The 25556-nt window shown below is 32.8% G+C and overlaps 1 protein-coding gene and 1 long non-coding RNA gene across 3 annotated transcripts in view; one reads left to right on the top strand and one right to left on the bottom strand.

Moving 5' to 3' along the window:
- LOC106164374 (uncharacterized) overlaps positions 1-25556 on the top strand; it is a 629853-nt gene that overhangs the window by 90233 nt on the left and 514064 nt on the right. The window lies entirely within an intron of this gene.
- Positions 19739-21246, bottom strand: LOC147762081 (uncharacterized). Its single transcript, XR_015334053.1, has 2 exons — positions 21014-21246; positions 19739-19865 (listed from the first exon to the last, which is right to left on the bottom strand). It is a non-coding gene; the product is annotated as an uncharacterized LOC147762081 (long non-coding RNA).

Consider the following 25556-nt stretch of genomic DNA (forward strand, 5'->3'; position numbering starts at 1 on the left):
TTAACCATTTTAAGTCATGGGATTTGCCAGTCTTTTCAATGTAAATTTCAGTTTTCCCCAAATACGTTGTCCCAGAAAACACTTTTCATTAGATACAGTCAACAGATCATCTAATCACAGATTTTTATTGTTGTTAAGCATCATTTGTACAAATTTCAGAAACACTGTACAAGATTTGACAAAATTTTTAACGTTTAACTATTTTCAGTCGTGGGATTTGTCAGTCTTTTCAATGTAAATTTCAGTTTCCCCAAATATATTGTCTCTAAAAGACACTTTTCAATAGACACAGTCAACTGATCAGCTTATCACAGATTTTTATTGTTGTTAAGCATCATTTGTAAAAATTTCAGAAATATTGGACAAGATTTGACAAAATTATTAACGTTTAACTATTTTAAGTCGTGGAATTTGGCAGTGTTTTTAGAGTAATTTTCAGTTTTCTCAAATATGTCATCTGAAGAAAATACTTTTCAATAGATAAAGGCAATTAATCAACTTATCACAGATTTTTATTGTTGTTAAGCATCATTTGTACAAATTTCAGAAATATTGGACTAGATTTGACAAAATTATTATCGTTTAACTATTTTAAGTCATGAGATTTGCCAGTCTTTTCAATGATATTTTCAGTTTTTTCAGTTATATTGTTCTTTTTCCAGAGTACCCTTACCATGGAAAAGCAGGTAGTGAAAGACAGCACCAAGAGCAGCACTATGTCTTATCCATGTGTACAATACATGATATGTGGCAAGATTTAGGACATTGTCAAATATTGTGATAACAACAACCCATTCCAGAAACCCATTGTAAGGAGTAATCTGCTTCTGGCATTGATAGTAAGGAGAAGTCTTGTATGGGTATATATTGTTTTCCAGATAACAGTTATGGGTAATTTGCAACCTCTTACACAAACAACCTCAAATCATCACATTTTCAATTTAATTTATAATCACATTGCAAAATTATAAACATTTAACTATTTTAAGCCATGGAATTTGCCATTGTTTTCAGTGTAATTTACAATATTTTTTCAAAGATATTGTCCCAAAAAACACTTTTCATTAGACACAGTCATATGATCAGCTTATCACAGATTTTTATTGTTGTTAAGCATCATTTGTATAATTTTCAGAAACACTGGACGAGATTTGACAAAATTATTAATGTTTAACTATTTTAAGTCCTGGAATTTGCCAGTCTTTTCAATGTAAATTTCAGTTTTCCAAAATACTTTGTCCCAAAAAACACTTTTCATTAGATATGGTCAACAGATCATCTTATCACAGATTTTTAATGTTGTTAACCAGCATTTGTACAAATTTCAGAAACACTGTACAAGATTTGACAAAATTATTAACGTTTAACTATTTTAAGTCGTGGGATTTGTCAGTCTTTTCAATGTAAATTTCAGTTTCTCTAAATATATTGTCTCTAAAAGACACTTTTCATTAAACACAGTCATCTGATCAGCTTATCACAGATTTTTATTGTTGTTAAGCATCATTTGTACAAATTTAAGAAATATTGGACTAGATTTGACAAAATTATTATCGTTTAACTATTTTAAGTCATGAGATTTGCCAGTCTTTTCAATGAAATTTTCAGTTTTTTCAGTTATATTGTTCTTTTTCCAGAGTACCCTTACCATGAAAAGGCAGGCAGTGAAAGACAGCATCAAGAGCAGCAATATGTCTTATCCATGTGTACAATACATGATATGTAACAAGATTTAGGACATTGTCAAATATTGTGATAACAACAACCCATTCCAGAAACCCATTGTAAGGAGTAATCTGCATCTGGCATTGATAGTAAGGAGAAGTCTTGTATGGGTATATATCGTTTTCCAGATAACAGTTATAGGTAATTTGCAACCTCTTACACACACAACCTCAAGTCATCACATTTGCTATTTTATTTTATATTCACATTGCAAAATTATTAACATTTAACTATTTTAAGCCATGGAATTTGGCAGTGTTTTCAGTGTAATTTTCAGTTTTTTCAAAGATATTGTCGCAAGAAGATACTTTTTATTAGACACAGTCATTTGATCAGCTTATCACAGATTTTTATTGTTGTAAAGCATCATTTGTATAATTTTCAGAAACACTGTACAAGATTTGACAAAATTATTAACGTTTAACCATTTTAAGTCATGGAATTGCCAGTCTTTTCAATGTAAATTTCAGTTTTCCCAAATCCGTTGTCCCAAAAAACACTTTTCACTAGATGCAGTCAACAGATCATCTAATCACAGATTTTTATTGTTGTTAAGCATCATTAGTACAAATTTCAGAAACACTGTACAAGATTTGACAAAATTATTAACGTTTCACCATTTTAAGTCATGGGATTTGCCAGTCTTTTCAATATAAATTTCAGTTTTCCCCAAATACGTTGTCCCAGAAAACACTTTTCATTAGATACAGTCAACCGATCATCTAATCACAGATTTTTATTGTTGTTAAGCATCATTTGTACAAATTTCAGAAACACTGTACAAGATTTGACAAAATTATTAACGTTTAACTATTTTCAGTCGTGGGATTTGTCAGTCTTTTCAATGTAAATTTCAGTTTCCCCAAATATATTGTCTCTAAAAGACACTTTTCAATAGACATAGTCAACTGATCAGCTTATCACAGATTTTTATTGTTGTTAAGCATCATTTGTACAAATTTCAGAAATATTGGACTAGATTTGACAAAATTATTATCGTTTAACTATTTTAAGTCATGAGATTTGCCAGTCTTTTCAATGTAATTTTCAGTTTTTTCAGTTATATTGTTCTTTTTCCAGAGTACCCTTACCATGAAAAAGCAGGCAGTGAAAGACAGCACCAAGAGCAGCATTTTGTCTTATCCATGTGTACAATACATGATATGTGGCAAGATTTAGGACATTGTCAAATATTGTGATAACAACAACCCATTCCAGAAACCCATTGTAAGGAGTAATCTGCATCTGTCATTGATAGTAAGGAGAAGTCTTGTATGGGTATATATTGTTTTCCAGATAATAGTTATAGGTAATTTGCAACCTCTTACACACACAACCTCGAGTCATCACATTTGCTATTTTATTTTATATTCACATTGCAAAATTATAAACATTTAACTATTTTAAGCCATGGTATTTGGCAGTGTTTTCAGTGTAATTTTCAGTTTTTTCAAAGATATTGTCGCAAGAAGATACTTTTTATTAGACACAGTCATTTGATCAGCTTATCACAGATTTTTATTGTTGTAAAGCATCATTTGTATAATTTTCAGAAACACTCTACAAGATTTGACAAAATCATTAACGTTTAACCATTTTAAGTCATGGAATTGCCAGTCTTTTCAATGTAAATTTCGGTTTTCCCAAATCCGTTGTCCCAAAAAACACTTTTCACTAGATGCAGTCAACAGATCATCTAATCACAGATTTTTATTGTTGTTAAGCATCATTAGTACAAATTTCAGAAACACTGTACAAGATTTGACAAAATTATTAACGTTTCACCATTTTAAGTCATGGGATTTGCCAGTCTTTTCAATGTAAATTTCAGTTTTTCCCCAAATACGTTGTCCCAGAAAACACTTTTCATTAGATACAGTCAACAGATCATCTAATCACAGATTTTTATTGTTGTTAAGCATCATTTGTACAAATTTCAGAAACACTGTACAAGATTTGACAAAATTATTAACGTTTCACTATTTTCAGTCGTGGGATTTGTCAGTCTTTTCAGTCTAAATTTCAGTTTCCCCAAATATATTGTCTCTAAAAGACACTTTTCAATAGACACAGTCAACTGATCAGCTTTTTCACAGATTTTTATTGTTGTTAAGCATCATTTGTACAAATTTCAGAAATATTGGACTAGATTTGACAAAATTATTATCGTTTAACTATTTTAAGTCATGAGATTTGCCAGTCTTTTCAATGATATTTTCAGTTTTTTCAGTTATATTGTTCTTTTTCCAGAGTACCCTTACCATGGAAAAGCAGGTAGTGAAAGACAGCACCAAGAGCAGCACTATGTCTTATCCATGTGTACAATACATGATATGTGGCAAGATTTAGGACATTGTCAAATATTGTGATAACAACAACCCATTCCAGAAACCCATTGTAAGGAGTAATCTGCTTCTGGCATTGATAGTAAGGAGAAGTCTTGTATGGGTATATATTGTTTTCCAGATAACAGTTATGGGTAATTTGCAACCTCTTACACAAACAACCTCAAATCATCACATTTTCAATTTAATTTATAATCACATTGCAAAATTATAAACATTTAACTATTTTAAGCCATGGAATTTGCCATTGTTTTCAGTGTAATTTACAATTTTTTCAAAGATATTGTCCCAAAAAACACTTTTCATTAGACACAGTCATATGATCAGCTTATCACAGATTTTTATTGTTGTTAAGCATCATTTGTATAATTTTCAGAAACACTGGACGAGATTTGACAAAATTATTAATGTTTAACTATTTTAAGTCCTGGAATTTGCCAGTCTTTTCAATGTAAATTTCAGTTTTCCAAAATACTTTGTCCCAAAAAACACTTTTCATTAGATATGGTCAACAGATCATCTTATCACAGATTTTTAATGTTGTTAACCAGCATTTGTACAAATTTCAGAAACACTGTACAAGATTTGACAAAATTATTAACGTTTAACTATTTTAAGTCGTGGGATTTGTCAGTCTTTTCAATGTAAATTTCAGTTTCTCTAAATATATTGTCTCTAAAAGACACTTTTCATTAAACACAGTCATCTGATCAGCTTATCACAGATTTTTATTGTTGTTAAGCATCATTTGTACAAATTTCAGAAATATTGGACAGGATTTGACAAAATTATTAACGTTTAACTATTTTAAGTCGTGGGATTTGTCAGTCTTTTCATTGTAAATTTCAGTTTTTTCAGTTGTATTGTTCTTTTTCCAGAGTACCCTTACCATTAAAAGGCAGGCAGTGAAAGACAGCATCAAGAGCAGCAATATGTCTTATCCATGTGTACAATACATGATATGTAACAAGATTTAGGACATTGTCAAATATTGTGATAACAACAACCCATTCCAGAAACCCATTGTAAGGAGTAATCTGCTTCTGGCATTGATAGTAAGGAGAAGTCTTGTATGGGTATATATCGTTTTCCAGATAACAGTTACAGGTAATTTGCAACCTCTTACACACACAACCTCAAGTCATCACATTTGCTATTTTATTTTATATTCACATTGCAAAATTATTAACATTTAAGTATTTTAAGCCATGGAATTTGGCAGTGTTTTCAGTGTAATTTTCAGTTTTTTCAAAGATATTGTCACAAGAAGATACTTTTTATTAGACACAGTCATTTGATCAGCTTATCACAGATTTTTATTGTCGTAAAGCATCATTTGTATAATTTTCAGAAACACTGTACAAGATTTGACAAAATTATTAACGTTTAACCATTTCAAGTCATGGAATTGCCACTCTTTTCAATGTAAATTTCAGTTTTCCCAAATCCGTTGTCCCAAAAAACACTTTTCACTAGATGCAGTCAACAGATCATCTAATCACAGATTTTTATTGTTGTTAAGCATCATTAGTACAAATTTCAGAAACACTGTACAAGATTTGACAAAATTATTAACGTTTCACCATTTTAAGTCATGGGATTTGCCAGTCTTTTCAATGTAAATTTCAGTTTTTCCCCAAATACGTTGTCCCAGAAAACACTTTTCATTAGATACAGTCAACAGATCATCTAATCACAGATTTTTATTGTTGTTAAGCATCATTTGTACAAATTTCAGAAACACTGTACAAGATTTGACAAAATTATTAACGTTTCACTATTTTCAGTCGTGGGATTTGTCAGTCTTTTCAGTCTAAATTTCAGTTTCCCCAAATATATTGTCTCTAAAAGACACTTTTCAATAGACACAGTCAACTGATCAGCTTTTTCACAGATTTTTATTGTTGTTAAGCATCATTTGAACAAATTTCAGAAATATTGGACAAGATTTGACAAAATTATTAACGTTTAACTATTTTAAGTCGTGGAATTTGGCAGTGTTTTTAGAGTAATTTTCAGTTTTCTCAAATATGTCATCTGAAGAAAATACTTTTCAATAGATAAAGGCAACTAATCAACTTATCACAGATTTTTATTGTTGTTAAGCATCATTTGTACAAATTTCAGAAATATTGGACTAGATTTGACAAAATTATTATCGTTTAACTATTTTAAGTCATGAGATTTGCCAGTCTTTTCAATGAAATTTTCAGTTTTTTCAGTTATATTGTTCTTTTTCCAGAGTACCCTTACCATGGAAAAGCAGGTCGTGAAAGACAGCACCAAGAGCAGCACTATGTCTTATCCATGTGTACAATACATGATATGTGGCAAGATTTAGGACATTGTCAAATATTGTGATAGCAACAACCCATTCCAGAAACCCATTGTAAGGAGTAATCTGCTTCTGGCATTGATAGTAAGGAGAAGTCTTGTATGGGTATATATTGTTTTCCAGATAACAGTTATAGGTAATTTGCAACCTCTTACACAAACAACCTCAAATCATCACATTTTCAATTTAATTTATAATCACATTGCAAAATTATAAACATTTAACTATTTTAAGCCATGGAATTTGCCATTGTTTTCAGTGTAATTTACAATTTTTTCAAAGATATTGTCGGAATAAGATACTTTTCATTAGACACAGTCATATGATCAGCTTATCACAGATTTTTATTGTTGTTAAGCATCATTTGTATAATTTTTAGAAACACTGGACGAGATTTGACAAAATTATTAACGTTTAACTATTTTAAGTCGTGGAATTTGCCAGTCTTTTCAATGTAAATTTCAGTTTTCCAAAATACTTTGTCCCAAAAAACACTTTTCATTAGATATGGTCAACAGATCATCTTATCACAGATTTTTAATGTTGTTAACCAGCATTTGTACAAATTTCAGAAACACTGTACAAGATTTGACAAAATTATTAACGTTTCACCATTTTAAGTCATGGGATTTGCCAGTCTTTTCAATGTAAATTTCAGTTTTTCCCCAAATACGTTGTCCCAGAAAACACTTTTCATTAGATACAGTCAACAGATCATCTAATCACAGATTTTTATTGTTGTTAAGCATCATTTGTACAAATTTCAGAAACACTGTACAAGATTTGACAAAATTATTAACGTTTCACTATTTTCAGTCGTGGGATTTGTCAGTCTTTTCAATGTAAATTTCAGTTTTCCCAAATCCGTTGTCCCAAAAAACAATTTTCAATAGACACAGTCAACTGATCAGCTTTTTCACAGATTTTTATTGTTGTTAAGCATCATTTGAACAAATTTCAGAAATATTGGACAAGATTTGACAAAATTATTAACGTTTAACTATTTTAAGTCGTGGAATTTGGCAGTGTTTTTAGAGTAATTTTCAGTTTTCTCAAATATGTCATCTGAAAAAAATACTTTTCAATAGATAAAGGCAACTAATCAACTTATCACAGATTTTTATTGTTGTTAAGCATCATTTGTACAAATTTCAGAAATATTGGACTAGATTTGACAAAATTATTATCGTTTAACTATTTTAAGTCATGAGATTTGCCAGTCTTTTCAATGAAATTTTCAGTTTTTTCAGTTATATTGTTCTTTTTCCAGGGTACCCTTACCATGGAAAAGCAGGTCGTGAAAGACAGCACCAAGAGCAGCACTATGTCTTATCCATGTGTACAATACATGATATGTGGCAAGATTTAGGACATTGTCAAATATTGTGATAGCAACAACCCATTCCAGAAACCCATTGTAAGGAGTAATCTGCTTCTGGCATTGATAGTAAGGAGAAGTCTTGTATGGGTATATATTGTTTTCCAGATAACAGTTATAGGTAATTTGCAACCTCTTACACAAACAACCTCAAATCATCACATTTTCAATTTAATTTATAATCACATTGCAAAATTATAAACATTTAACTATTTTAAGCCATGGAATTTGCCATTGTTTTCAGTGTAATTTACAATTTTTTCAAAGATATTGTCGGAATAAGATACTTTTCATTAGACACAGTCATATGATCAGCTTATCACAGATTTTTATTGTTGTTAAGCATCATTTGTATAATTTTTAGAAACACTGGACGAGATTTGACAAAATTATTAACGTTTAACTATTTTAAGTCCTGGAATTTGCCAGTCTTTTCAATGTAAATTTCAGTTTTCCAAAATACTTTGTCCCAAAAAACACTTTTCATTAGATATGGTCAACAGATCATCTTATCACAGATTTTTAATGTTGTTAACCAGCATTTGTACAAATTTCAGAAACACTGTACAAGATTTGACAAAATTATTAATGTTTAACTATTTTAAGTCGTGGGATTTGTCAGTCTTTTCAATGTAAATTTCAGTTTTCCAAAATACTTTGTCCCAAAAGACACTTTTCATTAGATATGGTCAACAGATCATCTTATCACAGATTTTTAATGTTGTTAACCAGCATTTGTACAAATTTCAGAAACACTGTACAAGATTTGACAAAATTATTAACGTTTAACTATTTTAAGTCGTGGGATTTGTCAGTCTTTTCAATGTAAATTTCAGTTTCTCTAAATATATTGTCTCTAAAAGACACTTTTCATTAAACACAGTCATCTGATCAGCTTATCACAGATTTTTATTGTTGTTAAGCATCATTTGTACAAATTTCAGAAATATTGGACTAGATTTGACAAAATTATTATCGTTTAACTATTTTAAGTCATGAGATTTGCCAGTCTTTTCAATGAAATTTTCAGTTTTTTCAGTTATATTGTTCTTTTTCCAGAGTACCCTTACCATGAAAAGGCAGGCAGTGAAAGACAGCATCAAGAGCAGCAATATGTCTTATCCATGTGTACAATACATGATATGTAACAAGATTTAGGACATTGTCAAATATTGTGATAACAACAACCCATTCCAGAAACCCATTGTAAGGAGTAATCTGCATCTGGCATTGATAGTAAGGAGAAGTCTTGTATGGGTATATATCGTTTTCCAGATAACAGTTACAGGTAATGTGCAACCTCTTACACACACAACCTCAAGTCATCACATTTGCTATTTTATTTTATATTCACATTGCAAAATTATTAACATTTAAGTATTTTAAGCCATGGAATTTGGCAGTGTTTTCAGTGTAATTTTCAGTTTTTTCAAAGATATTGTCACAAGAAGATACTTTTTATTAGACACAGTCATTTGATCAGCTTATCACAGATTTTTATTGTCGTAAAGCATCATTTGTATAATTTTCAGAAACACTGTACAAGATTTGACAAAATTATTAACGTTTAACCATTTCAAGTCATGGAATTGCCACTCTTTTCAATGTAAATTTCAGTTTTCCCAAATCCGTTGTCCCAAAAAACACTTTTCACTAGATGCATTCAACAAATCATCTAATCACAGATTTTTATTGTTGTTAAGCATCATTTGTACAAATTTCAGAAACACTGTACAAGATTTGACAAAATTATTAATGTTTAACTATTTTCAGTCGTGGGATTTGTCAGTCTTTTCAATGTAAATTTCAGTTTCCCCAAATATATTGTCTCAAAAGACACTTTTCAATAGACACAGTCAACTGATCAGCTTATCACAGATTTTTATTGTTGTTAAGCATCATTTGTAAAAATTTCAGAAATATTGGACAAGATTTGACAAAATTATTAACGTTTAACTATTTTAAGTCGTGGAATTTGGCAGTGTTTTTAGAGTAATTTTCAGTTTTCTCAAATATGTCATCTGAAGAAAATACTTTTCAATAGATAAAGGCAACTAATCAACTTATCACAGATTTTTATTGTTGTTAAGCATCATTTGTACAAATTTCAGAAATATTGGACTAGATTTGACAAAATTATTATCGTTTAACTATTTTAAGTCATGAGATTTGCCAGTCTTTTCAATGAAATTTTCAGTTTTTTCAGTTATATTGTTCTTTTTCCAGAGTACCCTTACCATGGAAAAGCAGGTAGTGAAAGACAGCACCAAGAGCAGCACTATGTCTTATCCATGTGTACAATACATGATATGTGGCAAGATTTAGGACATTGTCAAATATTGTGATAACAACAACCCATTCCAGAAACCCATTGTAAGGAGTAATCTGCTTCTGGCATTGATAGTAAGGAGAAGTCTTGTATGGGTATATATTGTTTTCCAGATAACAGTTATAGGTAATTTGCAACCTCTTACACAAACAACCTCAAATCATCACATTTTCAATTTAATTTATAATCACATTGCAAAATTATAAACATTTAACTATTTTAAGCCATGGAATTTGGCAGTGTTTTCAGTGTAATTTTCAGTTTTTTCAAAGATATTGTCGCAAGAAGATACTTTTTATTAGACACAGTCATTTGATCAGCTTATCACAGATTTTTATTGTTGTAAAGCATCATTTGTATAATTTTCAGAAACACTGTACAAGATTTGACAAAATTATTAACGTTTAACCATTTTAAGTCATGGAATTGCCAGTCTTTTCAATGTAAATTTCAGTTTTCCCAAATCCGTTGTCCCAAAAAACACTTTTCACTAGATGCAGTCAACAGATCATCTTATCACAGATTTTTAATGTCGTTAACCAGCATTTGTACAAATTTCAGAAACACTACAAGATTTGACAAAATTATAAACGTTTAACTATTTTAAGTCGTGGGATTTGTCAGTCTTTTCAATGTACATTTCAGTTTCCCCAAATATATTGTCTCTAAAAGACACTTTTCATTAAACACAGTCAACTGATCAGCTTATCACAGATTTTTGTTGTTGTTAAGCATCATTTGTAAAAATTTCCGAAATATTGGACAAGATTTGACAAAATTATTAACGTTTTACCATTTTAAGTCATGGAATTTGCCAGTGTTTTTAGAGTAATTTTCAATTTTCCCAAATATGTTGTCCCAAAAAACACTTTTCACTAGATACAGTCATTGAGTTTGCCAGTCTTTTCAATGTAATTTTTTAGCTTTTTATGTACACATGCAGTCTGTACATATAGCTGTCACCTGTGTCTGTCATTGCCGTTGCCATCACCGTCCCTGTCGCCGTTGCCATGCACTCAGCGATAACACAATAAGTGGAATACCGTTTTATTTTTTGTATTCAAACTTACAGAACTGATGAATATTCATAATATGCAGGTGAAGTTCGAAAAACCAGCATGATTGGGCCATTTTTAGGGAAGTTATGCTGTTTTTTCACTTTTTTTCAGCATATATGCAACCCTGATAACACGATAAGTGAAAAACCGCTTTACTTTTTGGCTTGAAACTTACAGAACTTACAGAATATTCATAATGCCAAGTAAATTTAAAGGTGGTTAAAATAAAATCCAATGTTTTCATCATATAATTTGAGTTTTAATTTGCAACACCAACCACAAGAGACAGCTAGTGCAATCACATTTGAACAAAGTGCATATGGCTAACCTTAGAAAAATAGTTCTTGTGTCCATCATATATAATCTTATACATTATATGAAGGCTCATATGGAATACCTGTAAAAAGAATCATTTTAATGATGGAAACATCTTGGCAGCTGTAAAATTCATAATATGTATTATTTTATCATGGATGATGCTGTGATATACAAAGACTGATATATACAATACATTATTTTTTACAATTTTAATTGCAGCTAAGAGAGCCAGTTAGGGTTCACAATGCAACATTTAGAGCTTAAAGAGATAACTACTCTTTGTATGAGATTTATGCTTATAGAAAAAATAGATTTTAATCAATTAAAGAAATATAATAAACTCTATTTTACCACTAAAATGTTATTTATCGCAATTAATCTGGAATCTGTGCTTTTCATCGAATTACGCGACCTCCATAGATTACTAGCCTTTGTAATAATCTCTTAAGAGACAAGCTTTTAAAAACCTGGACTAACTCTGAATATCGGAACAGATTTATTTACCATTGGTATGAAAGGGGAAACAAAAGTCCGTTTTCTGGTCGAAATGATAAGTTTTTATTTCTTTAATAAACATTATTATTAATTTTCTTCACAATAATAATAACAATAATGGTTGTTATTAATACTTTTATCATTATTTTATATTTATTAATTCTAGCCAAATGTCATTGGTGATTTCACATGACATTTAATTTTTTTATCTTATTGTACTTTGTTAGAACTCTTACCTTCTTACCACTGTTTCCAATGATAAGATCAAGATAACTGTCAATTACCTAAACATAAAGCATGTTATATATCTCATTTTCAATAAATCAAACATTAGAAAGAGAAATTAATGTCTCTTTATGTTGAGTATGTATGTACTATTAGTAACAAGGCAAATTCTGCAAGGCATTATTTAAGTCTATGTAGCTCATTTTAACATTAGATATTCATAAGATTTTTATATTTTACCTGTGCAACAAAACTGTTTACTTACTTCATCAGTAAGCATCCCATTAATAGATGAAATGCTATCATATGTAATGTGGTGGGATTTATACTTTCCGAGTGTTCTGTTTGTTGACTCCATGTTGGAGTCTTTGTAAATGACAGAGTGTTTGATGCTTTCCTCAAAGATGGTGTTCTTAGTGGAAGAGGGAGTTACAATATTGGATTTGGTAGAGTGAACGGTGGTGCTTCTGTGGTTGGATTGGACAACAGAGCTGGTAGGCATATTAGATGATTTAGCTTTTGGTGCTAGAAAGCATGGCACTGGAGGTTAACACAATTGACTCCTGACAGTGAAGTTGTCCAACACTTGTTCCTCTTGGACAACATGGCAGTCAGCTGTGTCTCCTGGAAGAGACAAGTTTATCCCATTTTGTCTTTTCATCATCTCCGCTTTATGCCCGACTCTTCCTGACTGTACGCATCTTTTCCCTGGTGTAATAGGTAAATGTGATTGAACACATTCTTTGGCTTCAGGTTTTGTACCTGGCTTTTTCTTGAGTTGCAGTTGTTGCTTTTTGGCAGGACTAGGCCGTAAATCAACCCCACTTTCATTTGAAATTGACTCTTGTAACTTCTGAAGGATTGTTATCAACTTTTCATTTGTGTGGCGGATGGCTTCACCATCTGTAACTAAATAGGTTTTTGACTTAATTTGTGCTAAAAGATCATGGCACTTAGAAAGTTCTGTTTGTTTGGGGAATATTGGTGTTGGGATTTCTGGCAAATTAGAAGATGACACATTTACATGCACTACATAGTACTGGGATCTGTGTTATTTGGTGTGAGCTTCGTCGATTTAAACAGGACCTCTTCATCTATAGTAAAAAACGAGGAGTTCCTGTAGTTGGCTGGTACATGTAGCTGATCCCAGCTCACGTCTTTAAAACATAATATACCAAACAAATGCTTGCATTGCAGCCATTTAATTGCCAGTCCTGGCAAGTACAAGATGGTGCAACCTCTCCAGATCCAAACGTGAAAGTGTGCCAATATCCACGTTTGGTCTCACTTTGTATTTGACACCTGGCAGGACCAACCATAAAAATGGCTTCTTCCTTGTCCTCAAGATAGGATGCACTGGCTATTCTTCTCATACAATGTTTAGTAAAAAAACTCTGGGCAATTCTGTAGATAAGACGGAACTGTGGCATCATACATCCTATAATATCCAGCATAGGTATTATTCTTTTTTATGTATCTGAAAAATGAATTATATCTTTGATGACATTTATATAAGTCAGAAGTAAAAATTGACATATTTTTAAGACAAGTAAATAACACAGAATTATACATTGGACCTGGTGAATCTCTTTGAAAACTTTTGATTAACACTTTTATATGCTTACTTATATTACTTATCAGTAGCTTATGCACATTCTATTATACGGTATGAAAATCATAATGTTATAACATATCAAAATGATTTACATTAAAAATATTGGAAGTTGGGGTTGGCTGAAGGGCCAGGAAAAATTTTGGTAGTTTAGAGGGTGAACGTTGTTATTTGGTACGGTTTAGAACATTGATTCAGCAGTCATATATTGGCAATCTAACTGTGATCTTGAAATTGACCTTTGACCCACTTTTCAACATGAACCCCACTTTACAAATTTTGAATAAACATATTTTTACCCACGATTTTGTTTTAAAATGGTAATTTTCAACAAAATTGAGAATATTTGTTTACTGCATTTTGTAGACCTTGTCAAGCACAACACTGCAATTAAGTGGTGTCGCTATTTTTGCTTTTCCATATGAATGCGCTTACTCCCCCTTACGAAAAGTCCTATAGGATCGTGTAGGACTTTCGTTAGGGCCAGCTGATGGTACAATACCAGGAGGTGGTATCGCCTCTCTGATCCTCTATAATAAGATATATAAGAATTTTTTGGCCAATTACAAAAATCAGAAATTATTTCCTTTGGAGCAAAGTTTGATGAGTAAAATTAATACCATAGATCAATCAAAAATTGGGTTTGTAAACAACTGAAAATTGGTTTCAGCACTCGGATAAAAATTGTTTAAAAGGCGTTCGAAAGTTTAGAGTCTACTGCTGCTAGGTCAAAAGGTACAAAGTGGCGAATGCTGGGTGAGAGGAGTCCCCCATGTTGCTTTCAACCCTTTTCTCCATTCATTCCACTCAGCTTGGTGAGATTCTGTCCATGAATCACCTTACTTTCAGTTTTGACAACATCTCTTAGTTTCATATGATCCTCCCACGTAGCCCTGTTATATCAAATTGTAATTCAATATGTCACAATACATTGGATCACATACCTGTAAAAGTTGTTTTAAAGAGGCATGCTCTCAGTTAAAGTACATGCCTAGACCATAGGTCAGAACTGGTGCCATTTTGTATTTTAATTCTGATGAGACTGTTAACAATGTGAGTAGACAAGTGAGAGTATTGAGATCATCCACTCGTTATCTGCCAGAGACAGGAATTATCAATTAATTTTTCTTAGATGATCTCGCCACACCACAAATGGCCAAAGCTGTACAAGATTAGCTTTACCACCATGGCATCAACAGGGTGGACTGAATTGCCCAATCTCCAGACACAAACCCCATTAAAAGCCTGTGGAATGAGATTTGAAATCAAGTGGCAAAAGATAGCCCCTTTACCAGAAACACTCTAATTCGAAATGTCTTTAAAATTGTAACCTGAAGTTTATTTATTGAACCGTTATCAGTGAATGTCCAAAATACTCAGGATTGTGACTATATTTGCAAAACGGTGCAAAAATTTTGTTTCCCATTGTAGATCCAATTGAATAAAACGGAAAAGTGAAAAATGAAGTTAGAGATATATAATATTATTCAGAGGCGAATCAAGGATTATTTGAAGGGAGGGAGGGGGGTTCGAGAATGCAAAGCCGACCTTTAACCCCCCCCCGAATTCCCTTCTCCACATCCTTGACTTGGGGTTCGGGGCCCACTGAAGAGCCCCAATAAGTTTTTATAGTTTAGGGGGGGAACGATGTTATTTGGTAGGCCTACGGTTTAGAACTGTAATATTCAGCCAGTCAAAATTTTAATTTTAGAATTAAAATGGGAGGATGGATTACACTTTCTACTGCGTCAGGAATTTTAATTGTACCACCAGCGTTAGCGCTGGCGGTACACATGGTTTCGGTCCGGTCCGGATCGTTCCGCCGGCTCCGCCGGACGGCTACCGTTACCGCTTCTCCTCCTAGACAGTAAGGGCCCCCGTACCCATCTCATGGATTTAGGTCACCTATAATCTCAACTCGTTCCACGTAAAATTTGGGCTTTGTGGGTATTGGGGTCTGGGTGTGGCACTCATTGCAATGCACCCTTGTCTAAAAATGGCAAAATTAAATGCTTATTATCTACCCTACGGAAGGAGTTATGGGAAAAATTTCTATAGACGGCTTTCCAAAAGTCATATGTGTAGATTTCAAATATACCCTTGGATTTGACCTTTGACCTTTACTTCAAGGTCAAATGGGCCAAAATTTTCAAAAAAATGAAATTTTTTACGAAAAAAAATTTTTTTGCCCTGTTATTCAGACACCACACAGACTTAACCAATAATATTATTGGAAAGTGTTACCCTTCAGGTCATCTTTCATCTCCCTGAATTTGGGGTCAATCGGTGCATTTTCACGGGAGTAGCGGCCATAAGATACCGAAACTGAAAACTGTCTCTAATTAGGGAACCGTTAATGCTAGAGACCCATTCTTTTTTGCATTTTGTAGAGCATGTTAAGCCCAACACTGGAGGTGGTCTCCGTTTTTTGTATTCCATACGGTTTTCGAGTTACACTGTATCAAAAAGTACATATTGGTGGTAAAAGCAAAATGTGCTGTATGGTAATGGATAATAAATTTTGAACTCTGGAAAAATAAAACATAAGGCTTGGCAAAGCAGACAACTTGTGTTCAAAAATGACATTATTTCATCAAATTTGAATTTCTGGAACTTCAGAGCACCTCCTATTTCAAGAATTTTGACCAAAATGACATTTTCTTTATTTTAATTAATTTTTTCTGTACGAAATTTAAGGCACATTATGGTAACTCCAAAATTATAACATTAAGTCCCTTATATCTCCAAAACTGGCAGAAATAGGTCCATAGTTACTATTGAAGTTGAATAGGAAGTCATATACTGGCAATCTTACTGTGACCTTGAAATTGACCTTTGACCTACTTTTCACCATGAACTGAACTTTGCAAATTTTGCTTCCCTTTTATCTCCAAAACTGGCAGAGATAGGTCCATAGTTACTATTGAACTTGAATAGGAAGTCATATACTGGCAATCTAAATGTGATCTTAAAATTGACCTTTGACCTACTTTTCACCATGAACTGAACTTTGCAAATTTTGTTTCCCTTTTATCTCCAAAACTGGCTGAGATAGGTCCATAGTTACTATTGAAGTTGAATAGGAAGTCATATACTGGCAATCTTACTGTGACCTTGAAATTGACCTTTGACCTACTTTTCACCATGAACTGAACTTTGCAAATTTTGCTTCCCTTTTATCTCCAAAACTGGCTGAGATAGGTCCATAGTTACTATTGAACTTGAATAGAAAGTCATATACTGGCAATCTAAATGTGACCTTGAAATTGACCTTTGACCTACTTTTCACCATGAACTGAACTTTGCAAATTTTGCTTCCCTTTTATCTCCAAAACTGGCAGAGATAAGACCATAGTTACTATTGAACTTGAATAGGAAGTCATATACTGGCAATCTAAATGTGACCTTAAAATTGACCTTTGACCTACCTTACGAAGAACTTAAATTTGATTGTACCATATATATATTTTGCAATAGTTTAAAAATTCTTGTTGATTGCATTTTTACAGCTTGTCAAGCACAAAACTGGTGGCTGTGTCCCTTATTTTGTGTATGTGGGGGTCTATACGAATGCGCTTGCTCCAGCTGGTGGTACAATATTCGGAGGCGGTATCACCTCTCTGATCCTCTAGTTCTCAGGTGTTTTTGGTCGTGAGGGATTGTAGCAGATCAAAAAAGATACTTGTACAACACACAAACTGACCGCCAATACTCATTTTCAATATATAAGTCCATTTAAACTCTTTTATCAGTATTCTCAATATCAAGAGAGAGAGAGAGATGTGATTCAAATTTACTTTATTGTATGATTATTATTTAATTAATTTCTTTGATACATCTTTTATTCATTAACACAATGTTTTATTCTTAACAACCCAGAGGGTACATTTTACCCCAATGGATAAAGTTTAGTATTATTATCATTATTATTATTATTATTATTATTATTATTATTATTATTACTATCAAAGCATAGCGTTCAAGTACAAATTAGGCCCAAACACTAGTCTAGCAACATTAAGAATAAATCAGTGATTATTAGATTTATCTGTCATCTCTCTCTCTCTCTCTCTCTCACACACACACACACACACACACACACACACACACACACATACAAACACACACGAAATCACGTAACCATAATAAATCTCAAAAGCGATCTTCTTTGCTGGTAAAGTGGGTCATGCGTCTATGTCATCATTTTGTGAGTGGGAATACAGTGCACCAAGTGGTATGAAAAATAACTAGTTCTCACACGAAGCCCTCTATTGGCAAAATCCCCTAGCCCATCTTAGAATACGACAACCATTCTGAACATGGTACATGCCCCTCTCCCCCCCCTCCCCACTTTGACTGAATAAAAAAATTAAAAAATTATAATTTATTTATTTATTTATTTATTTATTTATTTATTTATTATTATTATTTTTGCATGTATTTTTGTGACTGTCTTACCAAACCATGTTTTTGTTTTACATCAAATGTGAAGAGTGACTTTGTTAAGTAAAAAGGCTGCTTTTAATCGATATTATCAAGATTAGATTTTTTACAAATACTTGAGTACTTATAGGTATTGAAAGAAGCTATTATATAACAAATGGTAAAACTGGTGAATTTATAAACCCATAGGCCCATATATTCATATTTACTTATGCTATTATGTAACAAATGGTAAAACTGGTGAATTTATAAACCTATAGGCCTTGACCCATATATTCATATTTACATATGGTTTATTATAATTGTATATGTCTGGTGCTGTCACTGAAAAAATCAATTAAACTCTGTTGTTGCAACCTGTTTTGTGTCTGTATATTTTGCCAGCTTTGCTGTCTAGTCTTATGTTAGTGCTCATCTTATGGTTTGCCCAAGGATAATTTAGTATGAAACATGTCTACAGCAATTTTTTATAAGTAATATACAGAGAATTATTTTAATATTATTTCCTCAAAATAAAGATTTTAGCAACTTTTTTGCAATAAGTATATTGAAGCTTTTATACTAATATGTACACTACTGTTGTGATGTCATTGTACTAGTCTTTATACTAGTATGTACACTACTGTTGTGGTCTCATTGTACTAGTCTTTATACTAGTATGTACACTACTGTTGTGATCCCATTGTACTAGTCTTTATACTAGTATGTACACTACTGTTGTGGTCTCATTGTACTAGTCTTTATACTAGTCTGTACACTACTGTTGTGATCCCATTGTACTAGTCTTTATACTAATATGTACACTACTGTTGTGATGTCATTGTACTAGTCTTTATACTAGTATGTACACTACTGTTGTGATCCCATTGTACTAGTCTTTATAAAAGATGTGTAATTATTATTACTTTTGTTGCTTTGTAATTTTTGTTAATTTTTTTAATGAAATTGAATCAAATGACAAGGCATTTTCTTATCTTAAATATCCAAAGTTATTTATTGAGTTAGCTTGCCTGAAGTAGTACTCATAAACTAGTACTGGATAAAGCAAGTCAGAATGATGACTGAATCATCACATTGTTAATGCCTGTTATAAGTACTGGTACCTAGTAAATTCCCACCTGGTAATTTTGGAGCTGTTTGTAATCAAAGAATGTTTATTTATTTAATTAAGCTCATTAGTGCAGAATTTTATTTAAGAGAAACACGGTTGAAGTTGTAGAGAGGCATAGATAAAGAGAGGTGAGAAACAGCAATTAAATACTAAGAAAACATCATACTCCTATATGTTATGTACCTTTACATATACATATGAGATGAATGTCCTAAACTTATGTAATTTAGAACGCTTAATTCAAGCGTGGGCTCGAAATAGGACATTACGTTTTAAACTTACTCAGTGGATAACGCAATTCGAAATTCCACGGTTCGTGTCAGCTTTACGTATGGTCGCGCAAAGAAAACCCAAGTCCACATGATGACCAGTTTAATGGTTTATTGGTTGACGATCTCTAACTACATGTACATGTTCTATACGTGAAGCCTCCAACTTCTAAGCCGTCTCCCATAGCTCCGTCGAGCGGTCACCTTCGAGTCTTCTTCAGTCTGCCCCCAATATAATAAGAATGAATGATGTATAGGTTTGTGTCGGCGAAGCCGACACGGGAAAGTTACGAAGTCTCCTGCATTAAAATACAAGAGCTTCTTTCAATCCCCAGAGCGTGTTTATTGTCTTCTGCCTCTATTGTTTGTCTGTATGTGGTTTTGGTCTCGCTTGGATTTTTTTTTTTTTTTTTATTTAATTATTTATTTTTTTTTTGACCGTCTCTTTTCAGTTTGCGCGCTGGCCGCCCCTTCCAGCTTGTTAATTTTTTCCAGATGTTTGTTATTATAATATAAATATTTTTTTTTATATATATAATATACATGTATTATATACCTATTTTCCTCCGCCCCTATAGTATTATTGTGTTTTCTCATTCCATTTCCTTGTCTCTGGTCATCGGGAGCCCAGATGTGTTTATCCTTATTTTGTGGACTGAGGTTGCCCTTTTCAGGGTTGTATTTTTTCCTTTCTTCCTCCGGTCATCGGGAGACCGGGGTCGCTACCGTTAGACCGTTTCCTATGCACAATTTGTACCATTATTTATATAAGTCAAGGGTAGTATTTTTGCCTGGTTTGCTTAATATTATGTTTTTTAGCTTAAGTTCTTTGAATAGATGGCTATTTTCGAACCTGCTAATTGTTTTTGTGCCCAGAAAAAATAGTCTGCTTGATATATATTCAATGTTGGCCAGCTTGTGCAGCGTTACGATCGAAGTTTTTGTTGGTAATTTGAGCGCTATTCGTAGCGCTCTATTCTGGATTTTTTGCAGATCTTTGAGCCTTGTCTTGTTGATGCCAGCTAGTATAACTGCCCCGTACTCAAGTACGGGCCGAATGAAGGATTTATATAGTTTGAGGAGGCAGGCACTCGATGCCCCCCAGTTTGTTCCTCTGAGTCTTATGAGAAGGCCAGTTCTTTTCCTGGCTCTTTTCACTGTGTTGTCTACGTGTTTTTTGAAACCTAGTTTTCTGTCGAATGTGATTCCCAGCAGTGTGACTTCCTCACATGTTTCTAATCGGTCGCCAAATAATGTGAGGTTAAGCTTGGGTTGTTCATTTGATTTTGAAAAGATGATTAATTGTGTTTTCTTGGTGTTTAGTTTTATCCGCCATAGAGAGCACCATAATTCGAGATCCTTTATCACACCCTGCCCCCAATATTATTTCTAGACGTCTTTTATACGTATTTCTTATCTATAGGTGGATTCTGTGCTGCAGTATTTGGCGGTACATACTAATTTTAATTATTCAAATTGCACACGTCCACTTAAGTTACACAACTACAGGTAAGGCCATAAAACGAGTTGAGTGCACAAGCAATCGACTCTAATCAAATTAATTTACATGTCTGGCAATTATATTTGTGAACACTACACGCCTTCCCTTATCTATAGGTGGATTCTGTGCTGCAGTATTTGGCGGTACATACTAATTTTAATTATTCAAATTGCACACGTCCACTTAAGTTACACAACTACAGGTAAGGCCATAAAACGAGTTGAGTGCACAAGCAATCGACTCTAATCAAATTAATTTACATGTCTGGCAATTATATTTGTGAACACTACATATAGCTGTTGTTATATTTTCTCTCATGCCTCATTGAGCACATTTAAAGTAGTGGATTAACTAGTTCATGGATCAAATATGGAAACCCACCAAAAAGCTTGCCATTTAATTCCTGATTAGACACTGAATAGATAACTCCAACCAGGTAATATGATGTGACTATTGTATTCATCAGTGCAGTGGGGATCATAGTTGTATATGTGTCTGTAGTCTCATAGAAATCACTGAACACACTGTGGACATAATATACAGTGATGAGAGAGAGAACATTTTAAAAGTGGCAAACTACAGTCACTTTGCAGTGAATTTCAGACTTTTGTTTCCTTATGAAATATTACAAAGTACATGTACATATAAATTTACTTGGGGAATTTTTTAATGCAAAAATGTAAGTAAAAAGTACTGTCCAAGTGTTTATGAATACAGTTTTTATGTCTTTGAAAATTAAATTGAAAGTTTACAATGCAGTTTTTGTCACTATTTATTATACTTATATCATATTAGGTAATTATATGATTTCATCAACTTAATTCATAACTTTCAATTTTAATGCACTTCTTGAAAATGTATTTGACCTTTGTTTTTCTGAGAATTATCATTTCAACATTATAAATGTACCAACCAACTTTTAATTATAAATAAATATTAAATATTATTATGTACAGACACAGATGTGTCTGTACATATTGCCATCACCTGCGTCTGTCGTCGCCGTCGCCGTCGCCGTCGCCGATCATGTCGCCGTCGCCGTCGCCGTGCACTTTCAGCGTTAACACCATAAGTGGAAGACAGTTTTACTTTTTGGCTTTATATTTACAGAGCTGACTAATATTCATAAAACGCAGGTCAAGTTCGAAAATCAGCATGATCGGGCCATTATTGTAGAATTTATGCTGTTTTTTCACTTTTTAGCATATATGCAACACTGTTAACACATTTCAAGGAAAACCGATAGGCCTGTTGTCATGAAACTCACAGGAGTAATCAGTCTTACTAAAACGCAGATCAAGTTCGAAAATCGGCATGATCGGGCCACTATTTTAGTATTTATGCTGTTTTTTCACTTTTCAGCATATATGCAACACTGTTAACACATTTCAAGGAAAACCGATAGACCTGTTGTCATGAAACTCACAGGAGTAATCAATCTTACTAAAACGCAGGTCAAGTTCAAAAATCGGCATGATCGGGCCACTATTTTACTAGTTATGCTGTTTCTTACACTTTTTAGCATATATGCAACACTGTAAACACAATATAAGAAAAACAGATGGGCCAATTGTCATGAAAGTCACAGGAGTGGTCAATTTTACTAAAATGCAGGTTGAGTTCGTAAATCAGCATAATCGGGCCATTATTTTTGAAGGTATGCTGTTTTTTCACATTTCCTCAGATTCAGTTTTTAGGCATGTTAACAGTCTCATTATTAAACTAATAAGATACGTGAAAGTGTTTGTTTGACATTTCCTGCATCTTTACAACATTGTTAGTTGATTTTGTAAAAATGATGGTAAATATGTTATCGTGTATTGTGTAATAAAGTTTCAGAAATGGAAATAAACTCATTGCAGTTTGTCAGATTCAATCATTCACTATGTTCAGAATCTCAGAATGGAAGAAATTGGACATTTAACACTGCTCTATTGATATTTTTCTCATCTCATCAATTTTCTTAGTTGATCATATAAAAATGGCAGTAAACTTTTAATTTCATTTTATGTTAAAAATTGTTAAAAATGGGGAAAAAAACATTTCAGAACAGTGCTGTCTTGTTTACATTTTGGCATTTTCAAGTTGTGACTTTGAAGTTCCATGGGCCTGAAGACCTTTGCTAGTCACATTTTCTGAATATCCATGATACTAATATTTTATTATTAAAAATTGATGGTCATTATGCTGTTAAACATTATGTAATATTGCATCAAAATTTGAAAAAACCTATTTTGGGCACTGCTCCCATGATTACCTTTTAAGAAAAACCATGTCACTTACTGTGCTTACAGGAAAGAAACATGGGACTAAAATACAGCTTCAGTAGGCAATGCAATCTGCCAGTTAAACAGTTTTTTTTGTGAAAATTTAATTTTTCACATATTGGCATTTTCAAGATGTGACTTTGAAGTTCCACAGGCTTGAAGACCCAGGCTAGTCACATTTTCTGAAAATCCATGATACATATATTTTGTTATTAAAAATTGATTGTCATTATGCTGTTAACCATTATGTAATATTGCATCAGAATAGAAGAAAACACAATTTTGGGTGCTGCTGCCATGATGACCATTATGGGAAAACCATGTTACTAATGATTGCCAAACTTTCAAAAAAGAAATACAGGACTAAAATGCAGCCTGAGTTGGAAAAGCAGTCTAATTGACTTCTTTTTCTGGAAGTTTTACATTTTCAAAGTGTGAACTTGAACTCCCATGGGCCTTAAGCCTTATACTTGTTTCACATTTTACTTACATTGGTATTACCTGTTGAGCATAATTAAAATTTGATGTTGAATTTGCAGTTTAACATAATGTACTTTTGCATCAGAATTGACAGTAGCCTATTTTGTTATTTCCTGCTTTTTGTCTGTACATTTGACAGCTTTGCTGCCTTGTTATTTATTGTTGTTGTTTTATTTATATGACTGTGTAAGAATATTTAGGTCTAAGAACTCAGTCCCAATAAAAATAAGAGTGCATTCAGTGTTTTATCTGTCTAGGTAGATCAATTCAGGGGGACTCTTGCTGAATACAATCAGATTAAGATATTAGCATACCATCCCCTAGCTTTGAGTAGAAAATGGAAAACAAGCATGTTATAAACAAAAGGAGGCGAGCCAATCCAATTGCATTCAGCAAGAGTCCCTGTGGAGTTGGATCGATTTACATAGATCAATAGTGTCATTGGGAATGAGTCCTAAATTAAGGCACTAGTAGATATGTCAGTGGCAATACTAAGATGAATAAAAATAAAATGATATAAAGAAAGTGTAGTGATAGTTTCTAATATGATTCTTTTACTTCCAAAAGTATTTTATGCGGTTCAAAGTGATAACATTGGTAATATTAAAGAATCGGGGACCACTGAAAGACAAAGTATATTGCAAACTTTTTGAGAGGTAAAAAACTAGGCCATGTCTCCCATTTCTCCCTGCAGAATCTTACAGATATCAAGTCAGCGACGTTGTATATGTGCGCACGCATGTTATTACGTCGCTCAATTCTTCTTTGTTACGTTAAAATGATACATACGTTACCATAAAGCGTGTAAATATTTTTTATTCTATTTTCATTGGTTGTCTCTCCTTTTGTGCGCCAACACTATTTTAATGAAACACAAATAAAAGACATAAATGTTGGCCCACAAAGCGAAAGAAAACCAATGAAAATAGAATAAATATTTACACGCTTCATGGTAACGTATGTATCGGTAACGTATGTATCATTTTAACGTAACAAAGAAGAATAAGCGACGTAAAAACAAGCGTGCGCACATATACAACGTCGCACGCAACCACAGAGTCACGACAACAGAGAACAAACAATGAAATCAGAAAACAATACCTTCACGTTACTTGGTAACGTATATATGTATCATATTTACGTAACAAATAAGAATGAAAGCCGTAAAACGTAGTGCGCACATGTACAAAGTCACACCCACTCACAAAGTCGTGACATTTGGTCACGTACATGTATATCGGTAACGTATGAATCAAATAGACAATTTTCACAGATAGTTGGAAGGCAAGAAATCTTATTTGTCTCGTTTTCTTTCATTTTAATGTAGCATTAAGACATAAGTGCTGGCCCACAAAACGAAAGAAAACCAATGAAAATAGAATAAATAAATATTTGCACGCTTCATAGTAACGTATGTATCGGTAGCGTATGTATCATATTGACGTAACAAACAGAATGAACGACGTACAAACGTGCGCACATATACATGTACAAAGTCGCACGCACTAACAAAGCCGTGACAAAAGAAAACAATCAATGGAATCAGAAAACAACACCTTCATATTATTTGGCCATGTATATATCGGTAACGTATGTATCATATGAACAATTTTCACAGATAGTTGAAGGCAAGAAATCTTATTTGTCTCGTTTTCTTTCATTTTT

This window comes from Lingula anatina, chromosome 4, assembly GCF_051362555.1.
Source record: "Lingula anatina isolate TDL-2025a chromosome 4, LinAna3.0, whole genome shotgun sequence".
Lineage (NCBI taxonomy): Eukaryota > Metazoa > Brachiopoda > Lingulata > Lingulida > Lingulidae > Lingula > Lingula anatina.